Here is a 22,049-nt window from a genome sequence, read left to right as displayed (position 1 = left end):
ACGGTCCCAAACGGGGACATGAGATCTCAATAACAAACACGGGCACACAAGGCTTATGTCCACCTACCTGGCCAAGGTAGCACGCACCCATAACCTTTCCTAGTTGGAGGCACCGACAAGAGGCATGACAATAGACCCAGTTAGGATCCCCCATAAAGCAAGTGTGGCTGCACTGGTCAGCTCGATTTCGATGGCACTATGACTCAGCCAACATGTGTTCAAGTTCAATTAAAGTCCGGTTGAACTTGAATGCAAATGATGTTGAGTCATACAATATAACATGATGAAATAAAAGTGCATATGAGCATGATATCAACATGAGCATGGGTAGAGCAACATAACCATATGAATCATTAGCATCAATAATAATAAAGCACTTAGTCTACTTGATGCAGATGAACATGGCATAGCGATGATCGAACGTAACACATGTGCTTCATAACAAACGGTAATCATGCATTAGATGAACATTACTATCACCAGCATGTACTACTACCAAGCATGACATATGAGAATAATGCTAGCAAGTAGTACATACTAACAAGGTGCATAAGAACATAGCATGAAGATAAGCATGTATCCATAAGCATAACCGAAATAGCAATAGCAATAGTTAAACGAGCAAACATTTATTAAATATTCAAGTGAAAACCATGGCTATTACAAATACATCATGCAATTGGCTGTCATGGCTTGCCTGGGGGTGAAGAATACTCCGGGAAGAAGTGTGGTGAAGCCGCGGGACGATTCGCCGAAACGCTTCTCTCTCAGAGGGGGCTAGATAAGGGCAACGGCATAAAGGTCATTTTCATAGAGGTACCACATGGTGAAAATGATACCAACAGATAGAGATCGGCAAGACGAAGAAGTAGGCGTTGGATTCACCTCAAACGAAGTTACGGTCGCAGAGATACGAGCGATAGAAGAATAGGGACCAATCTGTAATACTGATACGTCTCCAACGTGTCTATAATTTTTGATTGTTACATGCTATTATATTATCTGTTTTGGATGTTTATGGGCCTAATTATACGCTTTTATATTATTTTTTGGGACTAACCTACTAACCCAAGGCCTAGTGCAAATTGCTGTTTTTTTTGCCTATTTCAGAGTTTCGCAGAAAAGGAATATCAAATGGAATGAAACCTTCGGGAGCGTTATTTTTGGAACAAATGTGATCCAGGGGACTTGGAGTAGATGTCAAGAAAGAAACGAGGTGGCACGAGGCAGGGAGGCGCGCCTGCCCCCTGGGCGCTGCCCCACCCTCGTGGGCCCCTCGTAGCTCCACCGACCTACTTCTTCCTCCTATATATACCCATATACCCCGAAAACATCTAGGAGCACCACGAAACCCTATTTCCACCGCCGCAACCTTCTGTACCCAAGAGATCCCACCTTGGGGCCTTTTCCGGAGCTCCGCGGGAGGGGGAATCAATCATGAAGGGCTTCTACATCAACACCATAGCTTCTCCGATGATGTGTGAGTAGTTTACCTCAGACCTTCGGGTCCATAGTTATTAGCTAGATGGCTTCTTCTCTCTCTTTGGATCTCAATACAAAGTTCTCCTCAATCTTCTTGGAGATCTATTCGATGTAACTCTTTTTGCGGTGTGTTTGTCGAGATCCGATGAATTGTGGGTTTACGATCAAGTTTATCTATGAATGTCGGTGTCAAAACCGGTGGATCTTGGGTAGGGGGTCCCGAACTGTGCGTCTAAGGCGGATGGTAACAGGAGGCAGGGGACACGAAGTTTACCCAGGTTCGGGCCCTCTTGATGGAGGTAATAGCCTACGTCCTGCTTGATTGTTCTTGATGATATGAGTATTACAAGAGTTGGTCTACCACGAGATCGTAGAGGCTAAACCCTAGAAGCTAGCCTATGGTATGATTGTATGTTGTCCTACGGACTAAACCCTCCGGTTTATATAGACACCGGAGGGGGCTAGGGTTACACAGAGTCGGTTACAAGGGAGGAGATCTACATATCCGTATTGCCTAGCTTGCCTTCCACGCCAAGGAGAGTCCCATCCGGACACGGGACGAAGTCTTCAATCTTGTATCTTCATAGTCCAACAGTCCGACCAAAGGATATAGTCCGGCCATCCGGAGACCCCCTAATCCAGGACTCCCTCAGTAGCCCCTGAACCAGGCTTCAATTACGATGAGTCCGACACGCAGTATCGTCTTCAGCATTGCAAGGCGGGTTCCTCCTCCGAATACTCCATGGAAGATTTTGAACACAAGGATAGTGTCCGGCTCTGCAAAACAAGTTCCACATACCACCATAGAGAGAATAATATTTCCACAAATCTAATCTGCTGACACATTTTGACAGCATGACATCACGCCATGGCCCGGTCATTATTCGAACCGTTTTCCTCAACCAGCACCGCACATATCGCGAGGCGGTTTTCTTGACACGTCTTGTTAAAGCAGAGATCGCGTACCCCTGATTACGGGATTCTCATCAACACGGACGTGGGTAACCCAACCGCGCCATCAGTTACGGCACTTGGGGAATAAGCAATTTTGCCAGGAAAGTGGGGAGGCGCATTGCCTCTTCCACCCTTATAAAGGGATTAGGATTCACTCTTTTCACCCACGCCTTCTTCCTCCTTGCTTACCCACTCTCGCACACTCGAGCTCCAGCACCCAAGTTCGCGTCTTTCTTCTCAAACCACTCCAAGCATGTCCGGAGCGGGAGGCAAGTGGATGGTCTCCTCCGTCACGGAGGAGAACATCACAAAGTTACGGGAAGCCAGATATCTGGCCACGGATATTGCACACCGGCTGCCAGATGTAGGGCAGATCATCCCTACGCCCGAACCCATTGAGAGGGTAGTTTTTCTTACCCACTTCGTCCGCGGATTGGGATTTCCTCTCCACCCGGTTTTCCGCGGGCTCATGTTCTACTACGGGCTGGATTTTCATGATCTGGCCCCCAATTTTATCCTCAACATCTCGGCGTTTATCATCGTGTGCGAGGCCTTCCTCCAGATCAAGTCCCATTTCGGCCTGTGGCTGAAGACCTTCAATGTCAAACCGAAGGTGGTGGTCGGCCAGCAAGCGGAGTGCGGAGGCGCCATGGTGGGCAAGATGCCTAATGTCACCTGGCTTGAAGGCTCCTATGTGGAGACCATAAAGCGGTGGCAATCGGGGTGGTTCTACATCACCGAGCCGCGCGACACCAACTGGGTGGCGGTCCCCAAATTTCGATCCGGAATCCCCACACGGCTCACCTCCTGAAAAGAGAAGGGCCTGTCCTGGGGTTCCTCGATAGAGCTGACCGGACTCCAGACCTACATTAAGAACATGATGAGCAAGAAAATCAAGCTCGTCAACGTGGTCCAGGTCATGCTCTTCCGCCGGATTCTCCCATGTCAACAACGGGTATTCAACTTGTGGGAGTTCGACCTGGCCAAGCACCAGACGCTGCGAGAGCTCTATGACACGACGCACGAGGACGTCTGGAGGGTGCTATTCAAGGGCGCCGAGGTACCTTCTTCCCTCACCGAGGACCGCGGACTTAGCGCAAAGCGCCGTGCCAATCCGGTAAGTTTTTATACTTCACAGGGTATCCATTTGCCCCAGTTTAATCATGTGCGGGATCTAAGCCTTCCATGCCTTTAACAGGACTGGGTGAAGACAGCGGAGCAGATCGATTCCCCCGCCCCCCTGCCGGAGGATCCTGTAGATGCTCTCCTGACAGAGATGCTGGTTCTGGCACCTTACAAGGTGCTGGTGAAGAAGGCCAAGAAGAAGGCCGCAAGGACCCGAAAGGGTCTCCGGCGTAAGGTTGTATCGGACTCATCGTCCGATAACTCCGACACGCCCTCCTCCCATGAAAACGAGGAGGAAGAGGAAAGTTCTCCCCCCCCCCTAGCCGGGGGAGATAAGAAAAGGAAGGCCGACACAACCGGGGAGGCCGAAGGGTCCAAGAAGGGCAGGACCCTCCCTCTGGACTGCTCCACGACGGCAGCCTACAGCAGCGACGAGTGGCTACCCAAGGTCAAGCCCCTGGCGAAGTCGTAAGTATCCGGACACCATAGTAATTCATGGTATGTTTTACTGCACTGCTTCTCCTCATGCCAAACATGATTATGCAGTCCGTCCCGAGCTCATCTCGATATATCTTATCGAGCGGTTCGTTGGACTCGTCGGATATGAACAACGGTTCTCTTCCGACCACCTCCACCCCTTTCCCTGCGGACAACGTTGAGGCGTTGTCTCAACAAGCACCGGGCAAAGGGGAGGCAGTCCTGGGGGCGCCTCGAGGCGACCTTCCAGACCCTGGGCGCAAAGGGAGCCGGACTCCCATGGGCTCCAAGTTCGGCCCCCAGCCGAACACTGCACCGGAATCTTCGGTGGTTCCGGACTCCAGCGGGCGATCCCCCATTAAGGGGGCCAGCCGCCCGTGCCGGTGTCCTCTGTCCATCCAGAGGCACCGGATAACCCGCTGGAAGCGCTTCACAACGCCTCCATCGACGAGGAGCACCGCACTATCATGAGTGCGGTGATCGAGAAGGTTCAGTCCGCTAAAAACGGATTGACTGAAGCTTGTGCCAGCCTCCTAACAGGCTTTGAGGTAAGCAATCAAAGTATAAGAAAGTATTACCGCATAGATAGTAGCCCCTGACGCTCTGTTCGGCGTTCGAGAAGAAAGGCCGAATAGAGGATCAAATGATGACTCAGGAGTCTAATCAGAATATATCTATGTGTATGTGCAGGCTTCACTGCTGGCCGCTGCCGCACGTACTGCGGAGGTCTCTGCACTAAAGTAGGGCCTGGATTGGTCCGAGAATGAGCTCAGCCTTACCAAGAGGCAGCTCGAGGAGAGCAAAGGTAAGCAATACCTTGTCTACGCTTTTGAAAAGAAGTGCAGTTGTAAAATAATAGGATCATCATGAATTTGTCAGGGGCCACGACCGAGGTGGCGACCCTGAAGAAGGCGATGTCCGAGGCCGAAAACAAAGCGGCTAAGGAGCACCGTGAGCGGGAAAAGCAAGAAGCCCGAGTAGGCGAGGTGCAGCAAGAGCTCGAGGCTCTCGCCAAGAAACATGAGTCCTTGGAGCTTGACTCTAAGACGCAAGAGTCCGAGCTCGCGCAGGCACTTGAAAGCGCCCGGAGCGCCAAGGCTGAAGCCCACAAGGCCCTCCAGGAGATTTATGTGGTGAAGAAGATAGCAGTGGGTAAGGCATTCATTGTGCAAAGCAAGCATGTGAAGGAAACTTTCCTTTTTCTTACCCGAGTTCGGAGCTCTCCAGGAGCGTCCGCAGATCTTACCCGCAGTGTACTGGACGCCGCAGAGTTTTGCCGAGCTCAGGAGGGGAGCTCGACAGAAAAGTTGTTCTGGTCTCAGTATACTGGGACCGAACACCCAATGCCCTTGAACGACCAGCTGAAGAAATTGGTCGAGCTTCACAAGGCGGCCGAATAGGCCATGAGGGGCATTGTATTCTGGATGTGGCCCGGCGAGCCCCTGTCCGGCAGCTACTTTGGTCTGGTGAGGCGGCTTGTGGATGCCTGCCCACGGCTTGAGGTCATCAAGCGGTCCGTCTGCATCGAGGGTGTGCGTAGGGCTTTTGCCTGGGTGAAGGTGCACTGGGCAAAGCTGGACGCCGTGAAGTTGGTGAAGGAGGGGCCACCGGAGGGCAAGGAGCATCGCTACCCCAAGATGTATTATGAGAGTGTCTTGAAGGGTTCCCGCCTTGTGGCAGATGAATGCGCCAAGGATGTAATTTTTGAATGAACATGTTCATGTGATCCTGTAATGTAAAACGAGTTCATCTGCACTATGCAATGCTTTTTTAATTTAAAATATTACCTTCTGTGCGGCCGTTTATAAAATCTGAGAGTTGGCCAGTCGTCGGCTTCTGCCCCCATGTAACTAGTACCGGGGTGTTCGGGATAAACCTGAGCATTCTTTACCCCAATTTTGGGTCCTTCAAGGGAGGTGTTCAGTGCAACGAACCAGACAATCAGACTATAAGGCTTTATCACTCTCACTTAGCCATAGAAGTTTACAATTTTAAATTTTGGCGAAGCCCCTAGTATTCGGAAGGCCGAATTTGGGGGGCTATACACACCTAAGCCGGACAAGGACGACTCCTCACTCGAAGCGGAAAAAGTCTTTAAGGACCTGAGACCTCTCGAACAGCGACCGGTCTCTCGCCTTATCATGACAGTCAGTTTTCGGCTTTCTCTACTGAGGTGCTCGTCCGGAAGAACCGGGACACAATCGCAGTAGTTCTCCCACCGCTACCTTAGCCGATATAGCGGAACGTAATGTACCAAAGCATGGGAGCCGGCAAACCCAACTATTGATCCAAGACATGATTCGGAGCTGACGCATATAGTGCTATAAGTTTGGGGTGCCGCACTGTCGAAAGTGTTCGTACTTCTCGCGCTGTATTATGGGGTAAACGAAAGCCCCTGGGGTACTGACCGTACCCGAATATATGGGTGCGGATTGTCTTAAATGGACATAAAGGAAGAAAAAAAGAATGAATAATGCAATAATAGAATAATGCTATGCATTGTTATTTAAATAATACGTCGAAGCGTACTGGTACAGGTAGTGCAATAAGTAGAAAGTAGGACTATTTGAAATGTCCTATCCAAGGGCAAGCTGCGTATGGATAGTAGAAAGTGGGTATTATTATTAGAGACCACCTGGGGGTTCCCGTGTACATCTTAGCTTCTTGCCGCCTTGGTTGTTCCTTCCCGTAATGTGTGCGGCAATCGTACTGCGGGAAAGGGCTTCCAGAGAGTTAGGCCCTGAAAGAGAAAAGAAATGATAAAGATATACAGCCCCTAGGGCGGTTAAGCCGCATTGCGGGACGTGCCCTGATCGTGCCCCTGCCTATGTCTATGGTATTTTCAGTGCGTAATTATGTGCGCGCGACACGGATTTCGTCGCTTGACTGGGAATGGGACGGGGGCCGAATTGCTAGGTGAGCTCTGAATGTGCCAGGCGATCCTGTTGCAGTTTACTCCAGACACGCTTGAAGGTGTTCGGGGGCTGTATCGCCAAATTAGCGGCTTGCCTTGAAAGGTTGCTTTGTGCTTCTGCTGCGAGGGCCATAGTGTGCTCTTCCGTGTAGAGCGAGCGTTCTGTGTTTCCATTCACTGTTATGACCCCCTGAAAACCCACAAGTATAGGGGATCGCAACAGTTTTCGAGGGTAAAGTATTCAACCCAAATTTATTGATTCGACACAAGGGGAGCCAAAGAATACTCTCAAGTATTAGCAGCTGAGTTGTCAATTCAACCACACCTGGAAACTTAATATCTGCAACAAAGTATTTAGTAGCAACGTAATATGATAGTAGTGATAACGGTAACAAAAGGTAACAGTAGTAAAAGCAATGTTTTTGGTATTTTATAGTGATGATAGAAATAGCAACGGGAAAGTAAATAAGCGAAGAACAATATATGGAAAGCTCGTAGGCAATGGATCGGTGATGGAGAATTATGCCGGATGTGGTTCATCATGTAACAGTCATAACCTAGGGTGACACAGAACTAGCTCCAGTTCATTGATATAATGTAGGCATGTATTCCGGATATAGTCATACGTGCTTATGGAAATGAACTTGCATGACATCTTTTGTCCTACCTCCCGTGGCAGCGGGGTCCTATTGGAAACTAAGGGATATTAAGGCCTCCTTTTAATAGAGAACCGGAACAAAGCATTAACACATAGTGAATACATGAACTCCTCAAACTATGGTCATCACCGGTAGTGTCCCGATTATTGTCACTTCGGGGTTACCGGATCATAACACATAATAGGTGACTATAGACTTGCAAGATAGGATCAAGAACTCACATATATTCATGAAAACATAATAGGTTCAGATCTGAAATCATGGCACTCGGGCCCTAGTGACAAGCATTAAGCATAGCAAAGTCATAGCAACATCAATCTCAGAACATAGTGGATACTAGGGATCAAACCCTAACAAAACTAACTCGATTACATGATAAATCTCATCCAACCCATCACCGTCTAGCAAGCCTATGATGGAATTACTCACGCACGACGGTGAGCATCATGAAATTGGTGATGGAGGATGGTTGATGATGACGATGGCGACAGATTCCCCTCTCCGGAGCCTCAAACGGACTCCGGATCAGTCCTCCCGAGAGGTTTTAGGGCATGGCTGCGGCTCCGTATCGTAAAACGCGATGATTTCTTCTCTCTGATTTTTTTTCTCCCCGAAACTCAATATATGGAGGTGGAGTTGGAGCCGGAGAGGCAACAGGGGGCCCACGAGGTAGGGGGCGCGCCCCCACCCTCGTGGAGAGATGGTGGGCCCCCTGGCCTTCATCTTTGGCAGGTATTTTTCTTATTTTCTGAAAAGTGGCTCCGTGAAGTTTCAGGTCATTCCGAGAACGTTTGCTCCTGCACATAAATAACACCATGGTAATTCTGCTGAAAACATCGTCAGTCTGGGTTAGTTCCATTCAAATCATGCAAGTTAGAGTCCAAAACAAGGGCAAAAGTGTTTGGAAAAGTAGATACATTGGAGACGTATCAACTCCCCCAAGCTTAAACATTTGCTTGTCCTCAAGCAATTCAGTTGATAAACTGAAAGTGATAAAGAAAAACTTTTACAAACTCTGTTATCTCTTGTTGTTGTAAATATGTAAAGCTAGCATTCAAGTTTTCAGCAAAGATTATAACTAACCACATTCACAATAACGCATAGGTCTCAAGTTTACTCATATCAATAGCATAATCAACTAGCGAGCCATAATAATAAATCTCGGATGATGACACTTTCTCAAAACAATCATAATATGATATAATAAGATGGTATCTCGCTAGCCCTTTCTGAGACCGCAAAACATAAATGCAGAGCACCTTTAAAGACCAAGGACTGACTAGACATTGTAATTCATGGTAAAAGAGATCCAGTCAAGTCATACTCAATGTAAACTAACAGTAATGAATGAAAATGACAGCGGTGCTCTCCAACTGGTGCTTTTTAATAAGAGGATGATGACTCAGCATAAAAGTAAATAGATAGGCCCTTCGCAGAGGGAAGCAGGGATTTGTAGAGGTGCCAGAGCTCGGTTTTGAAACAGAGGTGAATAATATTTTGAGCGGTATACTTTCATTGTCAACATAACAACCAAGAGATGGCGATATCTTCCATGCTACACACATTATAGGCGGTTCCCAAACAGAATGGTAAAGTTTATACTCCCCCTTCCACCAACAAGCATCAATCCATGGCTTGCTCGAAACAACGAGTGCCTCCAACTAACAAGAGTCCCAGGGGGAGTTTTGTTTGCAATTATTTTGATTTAGTTTGCATAAAGCATGGGACTGGGCATCCCGGTGACCAGCCATTTATCTCGTGAGTGAGGAGCGGAGTCCACTCCTCTTGAGAATAACCCGCCTAACATGGAAGATACGGACACCCTAGTTGATACATGAGCTATTCGAGCATACAAAACATGATATTTATTTGAAGGTTTAGAGTTTGGCACATACAAATTTACTTGGAACGGCAGGTAGATACCGTATATAGGTAGGTATAGTGGACTCATGTGGAATAACTTTGGGGTTTAAGGATTTGGATGCACAAGCAGTATTCCCGCTTAGTACAGGTGAAGGCTAGCAAAAGACTGGGAAGCGACCAGCTAGAGAGCGACAACAGTCATGAACATGCATTAAAATTAATCAACACCGAATGCAAGCATGAGTAGGATATAATCCACCATGAACATAAATATCGTGAAGGCTATGTTGATTTTGTTTCAACTACATGCGTGAACATGTGCCAAGTCAAGTCACTTAAATCATTCAGAGGAGGATACCACCCTATCATACCACATCATAACCATTTTAATAGCATGTTGGCACGCAAGGTAAACCATTATAACTCATAGCTAATCAAGCATGGCACAAGAAACTATGATCTCTAGTTGTCATTGCAAACATGTTTATTCATAATAGGCTGAATCAGGAACGATGAACTAATCATATTTACAAAAACAAAAGAGGTCGAGTTCATACCAGCTTTTCTCATCTCAGCCAGTCCATCATATATCATCATAATTGCCTTTCACTTGCACGACCGAATGATGTGAATAATAATAATAGTGCATGTGCATTGGACTAAGCTGGAATCTGCAGGCATTCAATAAACAGGAGAAGACAAGGCAATAGGGGTTCTTTTGTCAGATCAACAATAATGCATATAAGAGCCACTTCAACAATTTAATTATGGTCTTCTCCTATCGACCCCCAAAGAAAAGAAAAGAAATAAAACTATTTACACGGGAAAGCTCCCAACAAACAAAAAGAAGAACCGGACATATTTTTGGGTTTTCTTTTTAATTACTACTACAAGCATGGAAATTAAACTAACTAAAAGCTACAACTGTTTTTTTGGTTTTTCTTAAGGTTTATTAAACACACAAGAAGAAAGCATAAAAGAAAAATAAACTAGCATGGATGATACAAAGAAAAAGTATGAGCATCGACATCTAGCAATGAGTATGTGAACATAAATGTAATGTCGGTGGGAAATACGTACTCCCCCAAGCTTAGGATTTTGGCCTAAGTTGGTCTATGGCCACGGCTGGCCTGGCGGATATCCATAATAGTAGCTGGGGTCGTACTGCGATGAAGAAGAGGAAGACTCAGCTTGCCACTGGCGGACAATCATCTCCGGATCCCACTGGTAATTAGACTATCGTGAAGGATCAATTTGTGGTTCCGGCTCTGGCTCCTCAGCTGGTGCAGGGTTCCGGTAGGCGTGAATAGCCTTCAACGGAACAAGGTACGTGCCTACAGACAAATCAAACAAAGAAGGAGCAGGCAGGGTAATAGTCTCAGGATGATGTTTGTTAAAGAACAATTGATATTTAAGTTCTCCTTCCCTATTCTTAACAATAAAATCATGTGCCACCATACTTTTATAATCTAAACAAACATGAGGCAGCACTTTTTCTTCCTTCTCAGAATGCCTAATAGGCATCTTAAAATGTGCAGCTAGGCGTGAGGCATAGATGCCTCCAAAGATGGGGCCCTTGGTACGGTTCAGACTTAACCGTTTAGCAATAATGCCGCCCATACTAAAAGTGTTATCACCGTATAAACCTTGGAGCAAAATAATAATATCAGGGATACTAAGGTTTCCACAGTTTCCGCGACCAATTAAGCAACGACTAGCAAATAATGCAAAGTAACATAAAACAGGAAAATGTATGCTAGTGATTCGTGCATCGGAAACCTTACTTGTTTCCCCTACAGTGATAGTATCAATAAAACCCTCCACATCATCACGATGTGGTTCTTCTGTCTTGCCCTCAAAAGGGACTAGACAAATCCGACAAAAATCGTAAAGTGACATCTCCTTATGCTCATCATATAAATGAAACTCCACCATAGGTGGTGAGTTCCTAGAATGAAAATGAAAGTTTTGCACAAAGGTATTTGTGAGTAAGAGATATTGATCGCATTGGTCATGGAGGAAAGCGGTGAGGCCTGCATTATGAGCCAATTCATGAAAGTCTTCATAAATCCTGGCTGCTCTCAAGAAATCCTCGGAAGGCCATTCACACACCCGAACCTCCGCGGTGCGAGGCAGATTATACTTAGGCTTTGGTGCCTTTTCCTTCGAGGCTCGACGAGCCCCTCAAAATTCTCCTCATCATTTTCTGAAAAAATCTGAAATTTCTAGTAACTTCAGAATAAAAGTAAACCAAACTCAATAATATTGATATCAACTACTCCTACAAGTGCCTAGGTCCTATATCATGCATCAAAACTACTTTTGACCATATAAATTTGACATGCAAGCTCAAGAACAGGGTCAACTAAGCAACACAAATTTGCAATGAATAAAGCACTAGAACAAAAACTAATTGGACCAATGGAGGAGTCACATACCAAGGAACAATCTCCCCAAGCAGTTTTGTGAGAGGTGCTTTGAGCAAGGAGATCGAAAATGGCAGCAAGATGAGCTAGAACTCGTGCTTGAGCTGGATATTTGTGTTTGTGGGAGGAAGATGAAGTGTGTGGGTGCAGCAATAAGTGGGGGAGGGCCACCGTGGGCCCACGAGGCAGGGGGCGCGCCCTAGGGGGGTGGGCGCGCCCTCCACCCTCGTGGGCAGGTGGTTGACCCCCCTGGTGTGTTCTTAGTTCCATAAATCCTCAAATATTCTAGAAAAAATCATATTTAAATTTCAGGGCATTTGGAGAACTTTTATTTTCGAGGTATTTTTATATTGCACGGATAATCAGATAACAGACAGAAAAATATTTATTTTATTTTATTTAATATAAATAACAGAAAGTAAAAGTGGGGTACAGAAGGTTGTGCCTTCTAGTTTCATCCATCTCATGATCATCAAAAGGAATCCACTAACAAGGTTGATCAAGTCTTGTTAACGAACTCATTCCGAATAACATGGAACCGGAGAAATTTCGAATAACACTATGTTACCTCAACGGGGATATGCACATCCCCAATAATAAGAATATCATATTTCTTCTTGACAGTAGGAAGAGGAAATTCAAAACCTCCAAATATAATCGATGGAATTTTTCCAATAGAGTTGATACTATGAACTTGAGGTTGTTTCCTCGGAAAGTGTACGTATGCTCATTACCATTAACATGAAAAGTGACATTGCCTTTAGTGCAATCAATAACAGCCCCTGCAGTATTCAAAAAGGGTCTTCCAAGAATAATAGACATACTATCGTCCTCGGGAATATCAAGAATAACAAAGTCCGTTAAAATAGTAACGTTTGCAACTACAACAGGCACATCCTCACAAATACCGACAGGTATAGCAGTTGATTTATCAGCCATTTGCAAAGATATTTCAGTAGGTGTCAACTTATGCAAATCAAGTCTACGATATAAAGAGAGAGGCATAACACTAACACCGGCTCCAAGATCACATAAAGTAGTTTTAACATAGTTTCTTTTAATAGAGCATGGTATAGTGGGTACACCCTCCAAGTTTCTTTGGTATTCCACCCTTAAAAGTATAATTAGCAAGCATGGTGGAAATTTCAGCTTCTGGTATCTTTCTTTTATTTGTAATAATATCTTTCATGTACTTAGCATAAGTATTGGTTTTAAGCATATCAGTTAATCGCATACGCAAAAAGATAGGTCTAATCATTTCAGCAAAGCGCTCAAAATCCTCGTCATCCTTTTTCTTGGATGGTTTGGGAGGAAAAGGCATGGGTTTCTGAACCCATGGTTCTCTTTCTTTACCATCTTTCCTAGCAACAAAATCTTTCTTATCATAACGTTGATTCTTTGATTGTGGGTTATCAAGATCAACAGCAGGTTCAGTTTTTATATCATTATCATTACTAGGTTGAGCATCATTATGAACATTATTATTAGCATTATCACTAGTTTCAGGTTCATTACCAGATTGTGTTTCGGCATCAGAAATAGAAATATCATTTGGATTCTCAGGTGTTTCAACAATAGGATCACTAGAAGCATGCAAAGTCCTATCATTTTTATTTTTCTTCTTTTTAGAAGAACTAGGTGCATCTATATTATTTCTCTGAGAATCTTGCTCAATTCTCTTAGGGTGGCCTTCAGGATACAAAGGTTCCTGAGTCATTCTACCAGTTCTGGTAGCCACTCTAATAGCATTATCATTATCTTTACTATTCAATTCATTGAGTAAATCATTCTGAGCTTTAAGTACTTGTTCTACTTGAGTGGTAACCATAGAAGCATGTTTACTAATAAGTTTAAGTTCACCTTTAAGATTAGCCAAGTGTTCAAGCATATTTGAATTGTTTTTCAATTGTCTACCAAAATAAGCATTAAAGTCTTCTTTCTTAGCCATAAATTTATCAAACTCATCTAAGCATGGGCTAGCAAATTTAGTAAATGGGATTACAGCTTTATCATTTCTATAGAGAGAATTTACCTTTACTACCTGTGTCGGGTTATCAAGACCATGAGTTTCTTCAATAGGAGAAGGATTTGGATCATATGTTTCTTCAACAGGCGGTAAATTAAGACCATTTATTTCTTCAATAGGAGGTAAATTCTTAACATCTTCAGCTTTAATACCTTTTTCTTTCATAGATTTCTTTGCCTTTTGCATATCTTCAGGACTGAGAAATAGAATACCCCTGTTCTTCGGAGTTGGTTTAGGAATAGGCTCAGGAATTGGCTCCGGAGGTGTCCAATTATTTTCATTTGTCAACATATTATTCAATAGAATTTCAGCTTCATCCGGTGTTCTTTCCCTGAAAACAGAACCAGCACAACTATCCAGGTAATCTCTGGAGGCATCGGAGCTTGTGGGAGACTCTCTTCTTCAATTTGCACGCAATTATATATATATATCCCTTAAAGCAGCTTGTTTCTTATGAGCAGGGAAATATTTAGCAGAGAAGTAATAAATCATATCCTGGGGACTACGCACACAACCAGGATCAAGAGAATTAAACCATATCTTAGCATCACCCTTTAATGAGAACCTAAATATTTTATGTAAAAGTAACGAGTTCTCTCATCTTTAGTGAACAGGGTAGCTATATCATTGAATTTAGTAAGATGTGCCACAACAGTTTCAGATTCATAACCATGAGAAGGATCAGATTCAACCAAAGTAATTATATCAGGATCAACAGAGAATTCATAATCCTTATCAGTAACAAAGATAGGTGAAGTAGCAAAAGCAGGGTCAGGTTTCATTCTAGCATTTAAAGATTGCTTACTCCATTTAGCTAATAATCTTTTGAGTTTAGTTCTATTTTGGCACGCTAAAATAGCTAAAGAAGCTTCTTGATCAAAGACATAACCCTTAGGAATAACAAGTAATCTTCATCATCACTTTCATCAGTATCATCAGATTCAATATTTTCAATTTCTCTAGCCCTAGCAAGTTGTTCATCGAGAAAGTCACTAAGTGGCATAGTAGTATCAGGCATAGAGGTAGTTTCATCATAAGTATCATGCATAGCAGAAGTGGCATCATCAATAACATGTGACATATCAGAATGAATAGTAGAAGCAGGTGTAGGTGTCGCAAGCTTACTCAAAATAGAAGGTGAATCAAGTGCAGAGCTAGATGGCAGTTCCTTACCTCCCCTCGTAGTTGAGGGATAGATCTTAGTTCTTGGATCTCTCAAGTTCTTCATAATGATAAGCAGATATATATCCCAAGTGACTCAAAGAATAGAGCTATGCTCCCAGGCAACGACGCCAGAAAATAGTCTTGATAACCCACAAGTATAGGGGATCGCAACAGTTTTCGAGGGAAAAGTATTCAACCCAAATTTTATTGATTTGACATAAGGGGAGTCAAAGAATACTCTCAAGTATTAGCAGCTGAGTTGTCAATTCAACCACACCTAGAAACTTAATATCTGCAGCAAAGTATTTAGTAGCAAAGTAATATGATAGTAGTGATAGCGGTAACAAAAGGTAACAGTATTAAAAGCAATGTTTTCGGTATTTTATAGTGATGATAGCAATAGCAATGGGAAAGTAAATAAGCGAAGAACAATATATGGAAAGCTCGTAGGCAATGGATCGGTGATGGAGAATTATGCCGGATGTGGTTCGTCATGTAACAGTCATAACCTAGGGTGACACAGAACTAGCTCCAGTTCATTGATATAATGTAGGCATGTATTCCGGATATAGTCATACGTGCTTATGGAAAAGAACTTGCATGACATCTTTTGTCCTACCCTCCCGTGGCAGCGGGGTCCTTACAGAAACTAAGGGCTATTAAGGCCTCCTTTTAATAGAGAACCGGAACAAAGCATTAACACATAGTGAATACATGAACTCCTCACACTACGACCATCACCGGTAAGTATCCCGATTATTGTCACTTCGGGGTTAACGGATCATAACACATAATAGGTGACTAGAGACTTGCAATATAGGATCAAGAACACTCATATATTGATGAAAACATAATAGGTTCAGATCTAAAATCATGGCACTCGAGCCCTAGTGACAAGCATTAAGCATAGCAAAGTCATAGCAACATCAATCTCAGAACATAGTGGACACTAGGGATCAAACCCTAACAAAACTAACTCGATTACATATAGATCCCATCCAACCCATCACCGTCAAGCAAGCCTACGATGGAATTACTCACGCACGGCGGTGATCATCATGAAATTGGTGATGGAGGATGGTTGATGATGACGATGGCGATGGATTCCCCTCTCCGGAGCCCCGAACGGTCTCCAAATCAGCCCTCCCGGGAGGTTTTAGGGATTGGCGGCGGCTCCGTATCGTAAAATGCGATGATTTCTTCTCTCTGATTTTTTCTCCCCGAAAATCAATATATGGAGGTGGAGTTGGAGTTGGAGAGGCAACAGGGGGCCCATGAGGTAGGGGGGCGCGCCCTAGGGGGGCAGGCGCTCCCCCCCACCCTCATGGAGAGACGGTGCGCCCCTGGCCTTCATCTTTGGCAGGTATTTTTCTTATTTTTTGAAAAGTGGCTCCGTGAAGTTTCAGGTCATTCCGAGAACGTTTGCTCCTACACATAAATAACACCATGATAATTCTGCTGAAAACAGCGTCAGTCCGGGTTAGTTCCATTCAAATCATGCAAGTTAGAGTCCAAAACAAGGGCAACAGTGTTTGAAAAAGTAGATACGTTGGAGACGTATCACCCCCCGAGGTCCTGGCATCTTGAGCTTGATGTATGCATAATGCGGTACTGCATTGAATTTTGCAAATGCAGTTCGTCCGAGCAGTGCATGATAGCCACTGCGAAACGGGACGATGTCGAAGATTAACTCCTCGCTTCGGAAGTTGTCCGGTTATCCGAAGACTACTTCCAGTGTGATTGAGCCCGTGCAATGGGCCTCTACACCTGGGATGACGCCCTTAAAGGTGGTTTTGGTGGGTTTGATCCTCAAGGGATTGATACCCATTTTTCGCACTGTATCCTGATAGAGCAGGTTCAAGCTGTTGTCGCCGTCCATAAGGACTCGAGTGAGATGAAATCCATCGATGATGGGGACTAGGACCAGTGCGTCGAATCCGCCATGACGGATACTAGTGGGGTGATCCCTGCGATCAAAGGTGATCGGGCAAGCAGACCATGGGTTGAACTTTGGGGCGACGGGCTCCATCGCATAGACGTCCCTTAGTGCACACTTCCGCTCCCTCTTGGAAATGTGGGTTGCGTATATCATGTTCATCGTATTCACTTGTGGGGGGAACCCCTTCTATCCTCCCGTTTTCGGCGGCCGGGGCTCCTCCTCATCATCACTATGCAGCCCCTTGTCCTTGTTTTTGGCATTTAATTTGCCGACCTGCTTGAACACCCAGCATTCACTGTTGGTGTGATTGGCTGGCTCGTCAGGGGTCCGTGGATTTGACAAGAGCGATCCAGTATGCGATCCAAACTGGACGGAGCCGGAGTACTTCTTTTAAATGGCTTTTTCCGCTGACCAGATCTAGAGCCTCTGAATCCGGCATTGACTGTCATATCCTCAGTGTTATCGTCGTTATTGCGGCGCTTTGGTCTGTTACGATGTTGTCTGCCATTGGCATCTTTGGCATCTTTGATTCCTCGATGTGTTATTGCTGCGAGCCAGCCAGCTATCCTCGCCCACGCAAAAGCGGGTCATGAGTGTCGTGAGGGCTACCATAGACTTCGGCTTCTCCTGGCCAAGGTGGCGGGCAAGCCACTCGTCACGGATGTTGTGCTTGAATGCTGCTAGGGCCTTTGCGTCCGGATAGTCGACAATTTGGTTTTTCTTAGTCAGGAACCGAGTCCAGAATTGTCTGGCCGATTCCCCTGGCTGCTGAGTTATATGGCTCAAGTCATCAGCATCCGGTGGTCGCACATAAGTGCCCTGGAAGTTGTCAAGGAATGCGTCTTCCAGATCCTCCCAACTGCCGACGGAGTCTGCTGGCAAGCCATTCAGCCAATGCCGAGATGGTCCTTTGAGTTTTAGTGGGAGGTACTTGATGGCATGTAGATCATCACCGCGAGTCATGTGGATGTGAAGGAGGAAATCCTCAATCCATATTGCGGGATCTGTTGTACAATCATATGATTCGATATTTACGGGTTTGAAACCCTCCGAGAATTCATGATCCATAACTTCATCAGTGAAGCATAGGGGGTGTGCGGCGCCTCTGTGTCGGGCTATATCCCGACGCAATTCGTATGAGTCTTGTCTACTGTATTCGGCCCGGCCGGATTTGCTTTTGGTGTATCCGGCGCGACGATCATCGTCCCGTGTTGGCGCGCGTGTGCGTGACCCGTATATTGACCTTGCAAGTTTTGCCTTACTGTCCAATACGTCTCGCAGGTCCCATGTGTTGCGCCGGGCCTTGGTATTTTTGATTGAGTGGCAGCGGGGTGCAGGCTGAACTTCAGGCTGAAACACCTCTCTGGCTCGGCCACGCAGTGGCCGGTCAGCCGCATCGTACACTAGTGAATGAGGTTTCAATGCTTCCTCCTCGAGGTGAGGTAGCATCCTTCGTTTTGGGTAACTCTTGGAGGGGCGCTCGAGTTCGTATTCCTCGGCCGCAAGGACTTCGGTCCATCTGTCTGTTAGCAAGTCTGATCAGCTTGAAGCTGTTGTTGCTTTTTCTTCAGGCTATTTGATGTGGCCATAAGCCGGCGCTTGAAGCGCTCCTTCTCGACGGGGTCCTCAGGCACGATTAATTCTTCATCGCCGAGGCTCGCCTCGTCTTCGAAGAGAGGCATGTAATTGTCCTCCTCCGGTTCTCCATCTGCTGCCTGCTCTGGAGGGCTGGCATGTTCATCCTACGGCTCTACATCGTGCTGGAGGGGACTGTGGTTGTCTTCGGCATTATCCGGAGTGTTATTATCTCCTGTGTCGGTATCACTACTTTTGCTATGGCGAGACTTAGATCAGCGCCGCTGACGTCGGCGCTTGGGTTGCTTCTTGGAGGGGTCATCCTCCGTTGTCTCGTCACCATTGCCTTCTTTAGGGGTGTCCACCATATATATGTCGTATGATGAGGTAGCGGTCCAGCGCCGTATGGGCGGTGGATCCTGCTCGTCTCCTGCATCGTCGTCCATACCATCGATGTCTTCAGAGTCGAAATCGAGCATGTCGGTTAAATCGTCGACAGTGGCTACTAAGTGGGTGGTGGGTGGGAAGCGAACTTCTTCGTCGTCCGCATCCCATTCTAGCCGGACATAGTTCGGCCAAGGTTCTACTGACAGGGAGAGAGACCTTAATGAATTTAGCACATTGCTACCTCGTGACCACTGCGTTGGTTTTCCCCGAAGAGGAAGGGATGATGCAGCAAAGTAGCATAAGTATTTCCCTCAGTTTTTGAGAACCAAGGTATCAATCCAGTAGGAGGCTACGCGCGAGTCCCTCGCACCTGCACAAAACAAATAAATCCTCGCAACCAACGCAAATAGGGGTTGTCAATCCCTATAAGGCCACTTACGAGAGTGAGATCTGATAGATATGATAAGATAATATTTTTGGTATTTTTATGATAAAAGATGCAAAGTAAAATAAAGGCAAAGTAAATAGAAAATGAAATAACTGAGTAGTAGGAGATCAATATGATAAAGATAGACCCGGGGGCCATAGGTTTCACTAGTGGCTTCTCTCAAGAGCATAAGTATTCTACGGTGGGTGAACAAATTACTGTTGAGCAATTGACAGAATTGAGCATAGTTATGAGAATATCTAGGTATGATCATGTATATAAGCATCACGTCCGAGACAAGTAGACCGACTCCTGCCTGCATCTACTACTATTACTCCACTCATCGACCACTATCCAGCATGCATCTAGAGTATTAAGTTAAAAACAGAGTAACGCCTTAAGCAAGATGACATGATGTAGAGGTGTCGGTGTCAAAACCGGCGGATCTCGGGTAGGGGGTCCCGAACTGTACGTCTAAGGCGGATGGTAACAGGAGGCAGGGGACACGGTGTTTTACCCAGGTTCGGGCCCTCTTGATGGAGGTACAAGAGTTGATCTACCAGGAGATCAGAGAGGCTAAACCCTAGAAGCTAGCCTATGGTATGATTGTATGTTGTCCTACGGACTAAAACCCTTCGGTTTATATAAACACCGGAGGGGACTAGGGTTTACACAAGGTCGGTTACAAAGGAGGAGATATACATATCCGTATTGCCTAGCTTGCCTTCTACGCCAAGTAAAAGTCCCATCCGGACACGAGACGAAGTCTTCAATCTTGTCTCTTCATAGTCCAACAGTCCGGCTATCCGGAGACCCCCTAATCCAGGACTCCCTCAGTAGCCCCCGAACCAGGCTTCAATGACGTCAAGTCTGACATGCAGTATTGTCTTCGACATTGCAAGGCGGGTTCTTCTCCAAATTTTGAATGTTTGTAAAGTAGTGTCCGACACCATAAATGTTGTACTTCTTGGCTTCTGCACCCAATAAGGGCTATCTTCCACGCGTCGAATGAATATGAGGAGCCAGGGCGTTTTTACATTCGCCCCCCTAGCCAGATAAATAAATTGTCTATTAAAGGGATGGGGATTCTTAGATCCAATCCACGCCATCCTCCCACAGCGAGAATCCATCAGAGCGTGCTTCGGAAAAATCCACTCCAACATGGCCGACCACCGCAGCTCCTCCTCTCGCCCCCGTAGCCCTAAGCCCGGTGATTGGGAGAGGTGTTCTGTCTCACACAGTCGATTAGTCGAACTGTAGACTCAGGGATTTCTCCCTCCAGTGTATATGGTTCTCGTCCGAGCCGGGCTCGCCATCTACAATGGCGGGGAGCAAGCGGAGAGCTTCCCCAGCCCCTCTACGGGGGAGCGGGTGTGCCTTGTTCCTTACTTATTAAGCGGACTCGGATTTCTGATTCATTCGTTCCTCCGCGGGCTCCTGGAGTTTTACGGCCTCCAACTGCATAATTTCACCCCTGCTTCCATATTACACATCGCCGGCTATGTTACCCTTTGCGAGTTATTCCTGGGCTGCGAGGCTCATTTTCGAGCTGTGGAAAAGGTTATTTTGCCTCGTCCCCCGCACACAGAAGGGGTCACTTTATCAAGTGGGCGGAGCCGAAATATGGCACATCACCGAAACCGGATATCTGTCCGGTACTCCGAAGAAGACGTCCGAAGACTGGCCTTCAGAATGGTTTTATATGGAGGACATCCCCCTAAGGGACCCTATTCAGCGGGGTCTTCCTGAGTTCAATAATGCTCCTCTGAAGAAACGCCGAAGTTGGCGCCCATGGAGCCCCCAGGAGGAAGACAACGAAGAATTCCTTTACCTAATGAACCGGATTAAAGCGCTGGCTCAATCAGGATTGATAGTAATCGAGGTTATGTCAATATGCATAATGCAGGGAGTGCAGCCACTTCAATATCGAGGGCACCTCCTGTGGTGTTTTAACGGGGAAGATGATGCCACCCGTTGCGGGCGTAAGGGTCCAGACAACGCTGCTGCTTTAGCAAAAATTATGTCTGAGTTGTTCAAGGGAGAGGAAGAGGAGTTCATCTGCATCAAGCCATGGGATGGATTCTCCATGTACAACCTTCCAAGCTGGGTGAGTTATATCTCCTTACTCCCATTCTTCCCGCATTCTTTGTCGTAGGTACTCACCTCGGCAGGAACTGCGAAAAGCCATAAGGGAGGTCAACAACCCATCTCCACAACCAGAGGACCCTGACCTGGCCCTCGGTCCCGAACTTGAAGAAGATCCGGACATATTCGTGGAGCTGATAGACCGGCAATTCTATCAATTAAGCCGTGATGACGCCATGGTGGCCATTACGGCCGACTATCCCGGACTGCTCCCTGCATCACACGTAAGAAAAACGAAAATCCCAACTCCAAAAACTAGGATCCCCTTTTAGACACTTCACCTACCATATACATATGGTGTTTTACAGGGAAGGCATTCGGGACGCCGTGCCGAACCCACAGCAACTCGCCAACAAGAGGCACCGAGGCCGGGTAGGCCAAAAAGGAAGGCGGTTAGGATGGAGACACCGGCGCAGAGATATGACAAAAAACCCCGCTCCATGGTTGTCGTCTTTCTCGAAATGTAATGACGTCCATGTTTCTTTA

Source organism: Triticum aestivum, chromosome 2A (assembly GCF_018294505.1).
Source record: "Triticum aestivum cultivar Chinese Spring chromosome 2A, IWGSC CS RefSeq v2.1, whole genome shotgun sequence".
In the NCBI taxonomy this organism is placed as follows: Eukaryota; Viridiplantae; Streptophyta; class Magnoliopsida; order Poales; family Poaceae; genus Triticum; species Triticum aestivum.
This window is presented reverse-complemented; position numbering follows the sequence as displayed.